The sequence below is a fragment of the Gymnoscopelus braueri genome (genome assembly GCF_963280865.1).
Source record: "Gymnoscopelus braueri genome assembly, chromosome: 8".
NCBI classification, from domain to species: domain Eukaryota; kingdom Metazoa; phylum Chordata; class Actinopteri; order Myctophiformes; family Myctophidae; genus Gymnoscopelus; species Gymnoscopelus braueri.
In genome coordinates, this window is record NC_137609.1 from 4,263,498 (window position 1) to 4,276,939 (window position 13,442).

Consider the following 13,442-nt stretch of genomic DNA (forward strand, 5'->3'; position numbering starts at 1 on the left):
AGATCTGTATATATTTCACACTGAGATACAGGCACACGCTTCATCTACCACACACGCACGCACGCACGCACGCGCGCACACACACACACACACACACACACACACACACACACACACACACACACACACACACACACACACACACACACACACACACACACACACACACTACATTATGCATGGATCACATATGATGGCATAGTTATAAAGTCATACAGTACGGTCAGTATGTTACGTACATATCCATGTACACTTAAACGACCAACCTGTTTTTTTAATGCCACATATACATGTTTCCTGTCCACCGGGTCCAGATGTATTTTGTGAAACACTTTGCGGTCATCATCGGTCTGGTACAGCACCCTGGGACAGACACTCTGATAGGCCTTGTCTACAGCAATCTGACATGAGGAAATCAACAAATGCAGTATATGATATATTAGATATAATAATATCTAATAGTTTATTGTTGTTGTGACTGTCAGAAGTTCTGCATAGAGGATGGCATTGTAACACGCAAAGTATAGATGAAATAAAGGAAGCAAAATATTGCACCACATTCAATGACTGTGTACCTTTGTAGAAGTAGTGTTGCATTCCCGGTACAGACTGGGGTCATGATTGCAGCTAACGGCTGGGTTCTGGGTGTCTCAGATATACGTAACTGTGTGGCCTCTTAACAATCCTAGAGTTAAAGAAATCAGCCCATTTTCTCTGGAATCTGGTGTCTCCCTACTGTAATCAGGGAAGTTACTGTTGATTACTTTAAATCAAAGCTCAAAATGCACTTATTCTCCCTATCATTTGTCCAACAATAACCCTGTTTCCTATAGGAGTGGTTCAGAGTCTCCTTTTCAGGGCTAGAATAACCACTTTAGGCATGTGATGTGACAATATTATGTCGACTCAATGTCGGCTCATGCTCCAGTCGACTCTAAAAGTAAAAAAAAAATAAAGGCCTATTTTTTAAAGGCCTATTATTATTTTTTTTAAACATTACTGTTTTCCAAATTGGCCAATTAAAAATGAATAATACTGTTCTGTTTTCCAAATGGGAGATGGAACCATGTGCATTTTGGTCTGTGTGCACTGCATGAATACGTAACATTTGATTTCCTTGTTGCGTGCAAGCAACTTGAAATAGCCTACTGTAGGAGAGTGGTGTGTTATATTAATAAACACATTTGTAATAATAATCCATATGTTGTAAACTGAATGCATATGACAGTCACAGACCTTAATGAGTTGCCCATCTCCTGTTCCAATGAAGAACACCAGCCAGGACTTCTGTCTCACTGCCAGCACTGAGGTCATGGAGTTGTGTTTAAACAACACTGTCTCTGGTGTCAGCAACCTGGGCTTATTGCCCTGTAACTAACACACACACACACACACACGCACATGCACACGCACACGCACACGCACACGCACACGCACACACACACACACAAAATTTCATGAAACCTTAAAAAAAAAATATATATAGCATATTTGAATGCACCAGTTGTGCAACATTCTTAAGATTAGAGCTCTGCAAATTTAAAAGCAACCCTTTTGTCTAGGATTGGATCTATAATTTAGGCCTAAATGATCTTATTATTGCTGTAGGCCTACCTTATACCACCACCTGGACCTGTCGTTACAAACGCTGCAGAAGTCTGGATCGTCATCGGTCGCTCCATAATAGGCTGGGCTGATGTCAAAGATGGCAAGAGCTGTATTTGCGCCATCCTGCGAGTCGCTGCCACTGCCCACTGGCCTCAAACACACCTGCCCACAGAACCTGTGGACCGCCGCCTGGAACCACTGAGGAAGAGCGGAGACTGGTGCGCTTTCTGTCAGCACAACACTCAAGTGTTGCACCTCGCAGGGACTTTAAAGTATCCGTCTTATGAGTTTTGCTTTTGAGCCAAATAAGGCGAATTCTATCTTCATATTTATCTGAAGGAGTTTTGGAGAATATGTAAATGGTTGAATTGATCTGAAAGCCATCCACAAACTCAAAGTTTATGTCAGATCTTGTCCAGATTTGAGGCCTGCCAGTTTGACCCGTAACTGAAAATATGCCCCCATCCCCTGGCTGTTGGTCATTTGTATTAAGCAGGTAAATCCCTCTGTCTTCCAAGATGCCACAACTTTGACACTTTCGTTTAGCATCTAAAATGTACACCTCAGTCTTCCCTGCCTCCACCTCCACCTCAACCAGGCCTCCAGTGAATGTGTCGTTGGGTCCAGAACCCAAACTAATCTTCTCCATGTGCAATGATTTTGAGATATTCTGTAAGTCCAGTAACTCACAGTAGTCACATCCACGTAACGTCAGACCGCAGGTGATCAAAGTACCGTTCTCAATGAACGGCACCATTGTATTCACAATGAAAATTGCGTCGCCATGGTCACCCTCTGGAACCCTCTGAAAAATGTCGTCAGGTGTCAGGTGTCCTCTTTGAGATCGACTCTGTAGCGGGGACAACGAGTGGCTCAGATGGTACAGTCGCTCCTTGGTGACAACGTAAACGGAATCATTGCCAACAGCAAAGTCGCAGACGTCTCCATCAAAAGTGAAAACTGCGTCCTCCTCACACCAACCACATCTCATACTCAGTACAAACAGCAGCTGGAGTAGAACGGCCCTCATTTTGGAGGACTGGTGTCTCTTCAGAGTGAAAGCTTCTGTTATCATGTAAGGAAAAATAAAAGCTCACTCATGGGACCCTTACACCAGACAATGTTTTTAGATTTTTCATTTCAGATGTTTCATCATCACATAACGTGATATATATATATATATATATATATATATATATATATATATATATATATATATATATATATATATATATATATATATATAATTATATACTGTATAATTATATACTGTATAATTATATACTGTAAGCATATATATATATATATATATATATATATATATATATATATGTATATGTATATGTACATGTACATAATGTCTCTATGAATTGAACACACGTTAATGGAAACAAGTCCTCAGGACTTTTTTGTGTTATCCTTTTTGACCAAGCTGTGTATGACTGTACTGTTTGCATTTCTGTTTAATTACACAAATATAAAACGTCAGTACATTATTTGCTACCAAACTTTAGCAGCCCCTCCCTATGCGTAACTCCACAGTTACAACTGTTATAAGTTGTATTATTATGTAACATTATAACTTAACCTTACCTGTCACAGATGTGTGTTGTAGCTGGTCCTATTACCAGGCGAATGTTGAAATAAACACTGAATTGGAAGGACAGATATGAGACCGAGTGATCCGCCGTCACAGATTCGATCAAGTTTATCGATTTCATCCGTGGATTCATCAGAACTATCAGATTGTGTGCCAGTAGATGTCGCTGTTAACCATGCTATACACACGACACGGTGTTCCGAATGAACTCAGTGGAATGAACCAGTGTGATCTCGTCTAAAGCCCGCCTTCAATCCGGTTATTTGCACCCACATAATAGGAACCGTTTCCGTATCCGCTTTAGACCCAGACCGGATCAACCTCGAGCAGACACTTGATCCCAGTCTAGATTTTCTGCGTTAAATCAGTGTTGCAAATTGTCCGCTTATTATAAGCGTTATTTTGGGGCTGGTTTCTAAAGTGTATACGGGTAGATATGTTTGATAGTTATGTTTGATAATATCACAATTTAAAATTTTAATTAAGAATATAATGTCCATATTTTTGTCAAACTGTCCACCACTGTTCAAAGGTCAACAGGAAACATTAACATCATGTTTTCACATTCTACAGTGTTGGGTCATGGTTGAGTGATTGATTGATTGAATACTTTATTTAGAAAGACTTCAGCTGCCCTCTTGTGGCCTCAAGGTGAAACTACATCACTCCTGTTTCACTCTGGTATCCATAACAACGGTCCAATAAATAAATCAATAAGTCTGTAAACAATCATGATATCTTCTGTCAGCTCAGAGTCCTGGATACAAGGTTTCTGGCCAACAAACGTGTAAAATTAAATTAATAATTTAACATTCATGTTATTGTTATTCAAAAGAAAGTGGAAGGCAGTCTGTCTGTCTATCTATCCATCCTTTATTCAGTTACACACCTCCTCACCAGGCGGTGAGAGGCAACAGTGCCTGATCCTTTGCTGCGCGACTTGCGCGTGCTCGCAATACACTGACCCGGAAGTAAATGTGTGCTGGTGGAATTGTTGATCTTTTGTGCCTTTTACACATTATACAATATATATATATAAACAAGATATAAGTATATAAGTATATTGCAGTAGGAACAGTGAGCGTGGATACAATGTATCATAAAGATAAAGGAGGTAAAATGAGTCAAATGGAGTCTGTACGGCTGAAGATAAATGAACACATGACGTCGGTGGGAGAGGAGATATTGTGTGTTTTGGAAAAACAGAGTGGTGTTGATGTTTGTAGTGTGAAGCTTAATGTCAGAGTGTTTGTGTTGGAGCGCCTCAGTGCGGCTGCAGAGTTCATGTGCAACCTCTTCCAGAGAGAGATAGAGACACTAGAAACTCTGCTGGAGACACAAAACAAACTGCTGGACGTGATGCTACAGCCACACATCAAACTACACAGAGGAGGTTGGTTCATGCTTCATGTCAAACACATGTTTACATACTTTCAACACAAGCATAATAGCTACTAGTAGCTAAGCTGCTAGCTTAACTACACTTTGAGTTGTGGTGCTGATTCTACCTCTTCTGTCCTCCTTCTGTCTGTGTGTAAAGAGGTTTCATCTGAACATGAGGAGAAGAGGAGCCCCAGTCTGGTCCAGGAGGAACCACAAGGTAAAAAAAAAATGATGATGATGATGATAATAAAAATAAATATAGGTGCTAGCAGCAATACGGGGCCAAGCAATTTAATATGCAAAAAACAATATGCAATATGCGCAACAAGCTATTGAAGCAGAATAGACTGAACTTAAGAGAAAGAGGACCCTGCAATTAACAAATAAGCATTGGAAACAGCTGAGCAGTTCTGAGGGATTGTGGATATTAAAACGCATGTCCTTATTATGTTGCTTGTATTGGCAGATTTTAAACAAAACAAAATGCAATCATAAAACAAAATCTTGCCAATTTCTTTGCGTCATCTACATGGTAACCGGAACTCTCGCCCCAAAACACACTCGCCCCCGACTGATAGGTGCCACTCTATTCAAAGATTTTCACACATTTTCACGATTTCTTTCTTTAAAAAATAGCAGATCTACAAGCTCAAAGCACGGCACTCGGTGCCGCACTATGAGCTTGTAGATCTGCAATTTTTGAATAGCCAAAGAAATCTTAAAATGACACCTCTCTTGAACATCCTGATTCCCTGCCCATGCCAAATATTATTAACAACCCCCACTCATTTAAATCCAGAAATGGGCTTGGGGTTCTTCACTTAAATATCAGAAGCTTACTTTGCCCAGATAGGTTAGACCACCTGAAAATATTAGTTCAGCAGGCTGACCCTGACATTTTAGTGCTAACTGAAACCTGGTTGAAGAAGTCTACCAATGACTCTGAGGTATAGCTCTGAGTGGTTTTAACTTATTCAGGAAAGACAGATCTGGAAGGGCAGGTGGAGTCGCCATTTATGTAAAAACCCAATTCCCTGTCATAGTATTGCATACTGCTATCCCCTCTTGCCTTGAAACTCTTGCTTTAAAAATAAATATAGGATCTAATGACTCTATTACAGTAATAGGTGTGTACAGACCTCCCTCTGCAGACCCCTCTGCCCTAGATAAATTAGCTCAATTAATGGCTAAATTCTCTAACACAGAACTTCTAGTTTTAGGTGATCTTAATTGGAACTGGCAAGCTCCAGTAGCCTATCTGACAAATTAAAAGATATATGCAATAACCTTAACTTAACACAATTAATTAAAGACTGTACAAGACCAAATAAGAAAGATATCACCAGATCAACTTTGATTGATTTGATTCTCTGTAACAGAGAGGATAAAATCACTGCTGCTGGTGTTTTTGAACAGGGCATCAGCGATCACTGCCCAATAGCATGTGTCAGAAGCACTAAACAAAAAAGAACACAGTCACGAATAATCACCAAGAGAAATTTTAAATCTTTTAATGAACAAGCATTTTTTAATGATTTATTTTATAGTGATATCCACTACACCTTAGCTATCCCATACACTGAATTAGCTCTGGAACATTTCCAGAAATCCTTTCTCCCCATTGTCAACAAACATGCACCCTTAAAAAAGGTCAGAATAAAAAATAGGCTAAGCCCTTGGTTCTCCCCAGACCTGTCAGCTCTCTTTAAGGACAGGAATAAAGCCTAGTTATTAGCCAGGCGTACTGGGGACCAGACACATTGGACATCATTTAGATGCTTAAGAAATAAATGTATAGCTGCAGTAAGAGCGGCCAAATCTACTTACTACCTGGACTTAATTACAGACTCCTACTCAGATCCAACCAAATTCTGGAAGGCTGTTGGAAATAAAAAAGTCCACCACCCCTCTCCCCCCAAGTGTGAAAATTGATGGTTCTATGGTTTCTGGACCAAATGAAATCTGTAAAGCATTCAATCAACATTTTGCTGCTACTGCTCACCTTTTCGAGGACAGACACACAGGAACCGTCCCCACGAACAATGACAGTATACATGCAGTTAGCCCTGGGTCACAGTTCTCTATTCAGCCTGTCTCCACTAATGTTGTCCTGGAAGCTCTGCAGGCCATTGACATCAAATCCTCTGTTGGTGAGGATAAATTGGATCCCTTTTTTTTAAGATTAGCTGCACCTTTTATTGCGGATCATATTGCTTTTATATTTAATTTATCTATGTCATCAGGAGTAGTGCCCAGTGTCTGGAAAACAGCTTATGTAGTCCCACTCCACAAAGGTGGTGACTGTAATGATCCCAATAACTATCGGCCAATTTCAAAACTGCCCTGTCTCTCAAAAATCCTGGAATCCATTGTAAATAACCAACTAAAACCATTCCTCACACAACAGTCCACATCAATCTGGCTTTAGAGCAAATCATAGCACTACATCAGCTGTTACCCTAGTCCTGGATCATTTAATTACTGGTTTAGACAAAAACAAACATGCTGCAGCTATTTTTATTGACCTTGCCAAAGCATTTGACACTGTACACCACTCCCTACTCTTAGATAGACTACTCGTCTCAGGCTTTGATAAGAACGCCTGCAGTTGGTTCGCAAATTATCTGTGTGGCAGACGTCAATGTGTGAAGTTGGGAGGTGGGCAGTCTGATTTCCTGCCGGTTAAATCCGGCGTACCACAGGGATCCATTCTAGGCCCTGTCCTGTTCACTATATATATTAATGATATTGTTTCCTCACTATGTGGCTGTCAAATCCATCTCTATGCTGACGACACGATTTTATACTGTACCGCTGACTCCCCTGTATTGGCCATAGAACAATTACAACTCTCCTTTAACTCCCTACAACACTCCTTTACCAGTCTTAAACTAACACTTAACGACAATAAAACCAAATTCATGGTCTTCTCCAAATCCAAACACATAGACCACTCCAATCTCCTTATCACCACCACCAATGGATCATCAATAGAAAAAGTCACAGAATACAAATACCTTGGTATATGGCTGGACGACAAGATTAATTTCAAACATCACATAAATAACCTCGTTGTAAAACTCCGTCAAAAGATTGGCTGCCTATATAGGAATAAAGCCAGCTTCCCCATGCTCTGTAGGAAAAGGATTATTGAAGCCACATTTCTATCGGTACTGGACTACGGAGATATAATCTACCGTCATGCAGCCGCCTCCACACTCAAGCCTCTGGACACAGTTTACCACTCAGCTCTGAGATTTATTACTGGTGATAGCTACATAGCTACACATTGCTTAGTAAACTTGACCTTTGGCTCTGTACTTGGTCTGCTCTTGTTCCACTCTACACCAAATCTCTATGCCAAAAATAGCAGATCTACAAGCTAATTGTGAGCTTATAGATCTGCTATTTTTGGCAAATGTGGGGATGCTAGGGCTCAAATAGTTAATGTAAAAAAGGTTCCTATCACGCAAACATTTGGCGGCCCCCCTGTAGCAACTTTGAGGACCCCCAAGGGGTCCCCCTGGGGTAGACCACTAAAACGTTCACCACTAAAAGGTTTCTCCACATTTTTAAATTTTAGCTGCCAAACCAATGGGTCTTAACACTTGCATGACTAAGCTATCAATATGACCGATTTTGAGAATTTAAAGTGGATTATCTTCTCTCATGAAGCTCTGAGAAAGTTCCCCTTTCATGACTTTTCCTAAATATTTGTTTCAAATCATCTCCGTTTTTTTTCTCTTCTGAAACGTATTATAAATATGAAATATATACCATATATACCATCCCAACCGTTATATTTCGGCTAAATTGACCGCTCTCCCCCTCTCTCCCCCAGGCAAGAGCAGTTGACACCTCTAGACCCCCCGCAGAGCGGCCCGTAGACGAGCTGCGAAGCGAGTCTATGCGAGTCGATGTTGCCATGTCTGCTTATTATAAGCGACTTTGGGCTTGTTTTTCACGTCTTTCTATTATTATTAATATTATAATTATATATATAATTACATTATAATGGTAATACTTTTCTACTCCACTACAGCTCAGAGGCAAATCTTGTACTTTTACTTCACTACAATTATTTGAAAACTTTAGTTACTAGTTACTTTGCAGATATAAATATATTTTCATACTTTTTTAGATTAGAGCTTCATGCATTTTCATTAGGTATATATTTATATAGGAAGGTCTAACCAGGGACTGGTGTTGCAAATTAGCCTCGGCATGCAGTATGCAGTAACATTTTCATAGACCTGCTTATTTCTCTCGCAAAATTTGGCGACCCATTTTCCACTTTCCCTTTCACTGCAAAGCGGTGGAAAAAGATAGGATCTACAAGCATACAGCTTGTCACGCAGCAACTGTTTTATGCTTGAAGATCAGATATTTTGCGCAGGATTGAGCACATTTGTGGAACATAGCATTGTGTTCACTTGTTGCACTGAGGGAGGAGGAGAGGAGACGCGTTTGTCAGCGACGTGGACAGCTGATAGAATGAGAGCTTTACGCTCAGACAATAATGTGAATATTATTATTATGAATAATAATAATATACGTTTGTCACTGGGTTGTTTACAAGTTACTATAGTTCGCTTGCTGCTACTAAATTTAAAGCAGCATCACATGACGGTCATATTATGACAGTCATGACGAAACTTCAACCTGTTTTTTGCACTTTCTCCATTTACAGCCCGTACATCTACATAAACGTTCGGATTTCAAATATAAAGTTTTTATTCCGTGGCCACGGATGTTACAATTGACTTCGGGTGGGTATAAGTAACCGTAACTTCTGTATTGTTCAATAAAAAGCATTTTAATCCGATTGGCGGTCATTTTCTCATAGAGTTATAGTGTATCAGAGTGCAATTACACCTCCCAACCGATAGGGTCACGTAGTTGAAAGCATGGAGAAAATACGGAGAAAATGGCCACCGATCGGATTAAAATGTTTTTTATTGGACAATACGGAAAATATGGGTACTTATGGGTTACCCGAATATAATTGTAACATCCCTGGCCATGAGGTAAGCACTTTATATTTGAAATCTGAACGTTTGTGTAGATGTACGGGCTGTAAATGGAGAAAGTGCAAACACCAGGTGTAAGTTTATCGCTACATGCTAAGAAGCTAATGTAAGTTCGTCAGCATTAGTTTGGGCACTTTGGGGTCGGATTAGTGTTTTTGTTGGAACATTAAGCCGACACGCAACACCACGTTTAATGTTACGTTGTAAACAACCACCACCAAACCTTTTTTAACTTATAACTCGATCTCTTTGTGGTGAACGCTTGTGTCTCTTCAAGTTGTTGTGTTTTTCCCACATTGCTTGCCTTAGGATAAAATCAAGCATTGTGTTTTGTTCTCCACATCGATGTAGCTTCTCTCTCAAAATTTGGCAACCCATTTTCAACTCTCAGCTTTTTAGAAGACAATGGAACCCCCCACTGTTTGGGGGAGAAAGTGTGAACTAGTCTGGAGCAGAGAGGGGAGACGGTGGCCAATAGGATAGCCTGATTTGGGGATTAAAATGATCTTTTTTCAGGCTTGGTGGAGGAGAATGAAACGAGTCATGCGAGTGTTAAAGGAGAGTGTTAAAGGAGAATTCCGGACATTTTAAGTGTTATCTTTGATGTGTCGTTACTCACCTACCGACGTAAAAAGTGGCATTGTTTTTTTCCAGAGATTCCCCTGTCGTAATTTTTTCTTGTTTCTTTCCAGAACCTGGCAACTTGGTGTTGCCAGGTAGAGAAACAAGCAACCAGTGTTAAATCGTTCGGCGTTAGCGGTAGCCTCTCAGGAACTTTCAGCGCATGTTTGACTATCATGAGACTCTACAATGAGTAGTAGTAGAGAAAAAAATAACTTTGCATCGGTTATAATAGACGAATTTCCCTAAGCCACGCGCTCCCATTATGACAACGGAGGGGGTTGAAAAAATTACGACAGGGGAATCTCTGGAAAAAAACAATGCCACTTTTTACGTCGGTAGGTGAGTAACGACACATCAAAGATAACACTTAAAATGTCCGGAATTCTCCTTTAACTGTCTCTCTTGTAATTGACTTTTGTTCTCACTTGCAACCTTTCCTATTCCCTCATGCAAGGTGCATAATAGTGAAAATGACTACTGAAGGCTACGTGGGTATAAGTGTCTTCCTACTGTTTTTTTGTTTACTTTTAACTTTTGCTGCTATGCACCATGTGGCTGTAAAGTCAATCCCTACAGTAGTAATTTTAAGATATGAGTATTTGAATTGGCCAGACTAGCATTAGAACACAACGGAACTTCAGAAGCTGCTTCGATAAAATGAAACATGGATTGGCACACACACATTCACAGTGAAGGCAGTTGGGAACTTGGCGTGCGCCATGTTATTAATTTATGATTTTGTTTCTCTTACACCGACTTTTATCCCTGTCTTTTATCTAGACTATACCCACTTCTTCAGACACCACTTCACCGCTTGTATCTGTTAATGTTAGGAAAGCCATGATGTTACTGTGATGCTCTCCACCATCTCTCACCACAGATCTGAGCACGTCGTCTTCAGCGTTGGCACCGGAGGTGGGGCGTCGGACCTCTGTCCTCTTCTCCAAGAAAACCCCTAAAACGGCCGGACCACCCAAGCGGCCTGGGCGGCCCCCTAAGAACCGGGACCTGGCCCACGTGGGGACGGGCGTGAGTCCCAGTCCCATAGGCCCCCCACAGCTGCCCCCGTTGTCCCCTCCCGGGCAGAGGAAGAGGCCTTGCAGCCCCCACAGCACGTCCAGCTCTGAGAGCGACAGCAACGACGACCTCCTACTGGGTACAGAAGACCACGTCACCTTAAGGATAATAATTTAGACCTGTTTGATCCTGCAGGTGAAACTTAACCTCTAAGCCAGCTGTCTTCAACCTTTTCAGGCCAAGGACCCCCTAGCTGAGAGAGAGATGAAGCAGGGACCCCCTCTATATTGTATAAAAGTGTGTTTCAGTTAAACTTCTGCTGCTCTTTTTTTCCCTCTACACTAAATACCTCTTTGCCAAAAAATAGCCGATCTACAAGCTCACAACGCCTCGCAGCGCGTTGGGAGCTTGTAGATCTGCTACTTTTGGCTAAAGTTCTCCTCAGAAAAGGGATGCTAGGGTTCAAGTGGTATATGCAAAAAAGAAACTTATGTCACAAAGATTTGGCGGACCCCCTGTAGTAACTCTGAGGACCCCCTAGGGGTCCCGGACCCCCTGTTGAAGACCCCTGCTCTAAGCTTAGAGGTTAAGTGTCTTGTCTTATTTGAACCTGGGACCTTCTGTTTCCCAGGCGACCTCTCTACACATTCAGCTACTTGCAGGCCAAACGTCTAGTGCCCACGCAGCGCCCACTTGGCAGCGCAGATCACTGGCGTAGCGTCATGAGGGCCAGTGGGGCCATGGCCCGGTTAGTGATGCCCCTGCGTGCCACGTATAGCTGGGCAAAGTCCTGAGCAAAAAAAAAAAAAACTCCTGGGCCAAAAAAAAAAAAAAACTCAGGGGTCCGCGACCCCCTGAGTTTCCTTCGTGGTCACGGCGAAGGAAAACTGTAAAGCCACAGCCACGCATGCAAGATGTTGCACATGAACTCTGCAGCCGCACTGAGGCGCTCCAACACAGACATTAACCTTCACACAACAAACATCAGCACCACACACAACATTCACCACACTAACGTTCATTGTTGACAAAGTGTTTGCACAGTCGGTTCAGCCATGACAACCACGTTAGCGTTAGCTACATGCTAACGCTGAAAGTGCGTTAGCGTTAGCCGCATGCTAAAGGCTCATGTTATGTGTTGACAATATGTATGACAGGGCGATTTATTAGAGACATGACGGTGATTGTGCTATCCAGCTGGGCTCGGTGCGTCCGACTGTAATGGCGGCAGCGAGCTATGTGAGGCAGTACTTGCTGCTGCTGGCTGGAGACTGCCCTAAGCATGACACGACCAATGAGAGTTAGCGCTTAGGTTGTTGCTAAGATACAGTGTATGGCACAAAGCGTCTCTGCCCCATAGCTTGTAGATCTCGCACACATGATTGGCGTGCTTTTGGGCGTATTTGGGCGCGCTTTTAGGGCTCGTTTGCATAGACCACGTCAGCGCTTGTTTCTCGCCCGTTTCACGGATGTGGCAAGTAAGGTGTTGGATTGCGCTGCGCTGTGGGGTAGTTGGGGTTGCTCGTGCGCGCACATCCAGGCAGGCACAGACACAACCACAATTGTCAGCCAAATTGTCAACGGCCAGTGGTGGAAAAAGTACTCAAATTCTTTACTTAAGTAAAAGTACCAATACTGCAATATATAAATACTCTGTTACAAGTAAAAGTCCAGAATTCAAAATTTACTTGAGTAAAAGTACAAAAGTATTGTCATCAAAATGTACTTCAAGTACCAAAAGTAAAAGTACTAAAATGTTTGAAAATAGCAGATCTACAAGCTCACAACGTGTCGCGATGCGACACGTTGTGAGCTTGTAGATCGGCTATTTTCAAATAACCTAGGTATGAATTAGGGCTAAAGTGGTTAATGTTATGTTTTATAATGTGATCATTTATATCTGAAAAGTAACTAGTAACTAAAGTTTTTAAATAATTGTAGTGGAGTAAAAGTACAATATTTGCCTCTGAGATGTAGTGGAGTAGAAGTAAAAGTATTGGAAATTGGGAATACTCAAGTAAAGTACAAATGCCTTAAAATTGTACTTAAGTACAGTACTTAAGTAAATGTTACTTTCCACCACTGTCAACGGCGCATGCGCAGGTTTGCGGATTGTATATATAGATGGTTGTGGTATGAACTTATTTATCAAGTAATGGGTGACAACAGTTTATTGGGTT

General features: G+C 41.4%; 1 long non-coding RNA gene across 1 annotated transcript; it reads right to left on the reverse strand.

Annotated features, from left to right (window-relative positions):
• Positions 1-266: 266 nt before the first annotated feature.
• LOC308089665 lies at positions 267-1,880 on the reverse strand. Its single transcript, XR_013933529.1, has 3 exons — positions 1,615-1,880; positions 1,237-1,359; positions 267-401 (listed from the first exon to the last, which is right to left on the reverse strand). It is a non-coding gene; the product is annotated as an uncharacterized lncRNA (long non-coding RNA).
• Between the last annotated feature and the right edge of the window lie 11,562 nt (positions 1,881-13,442).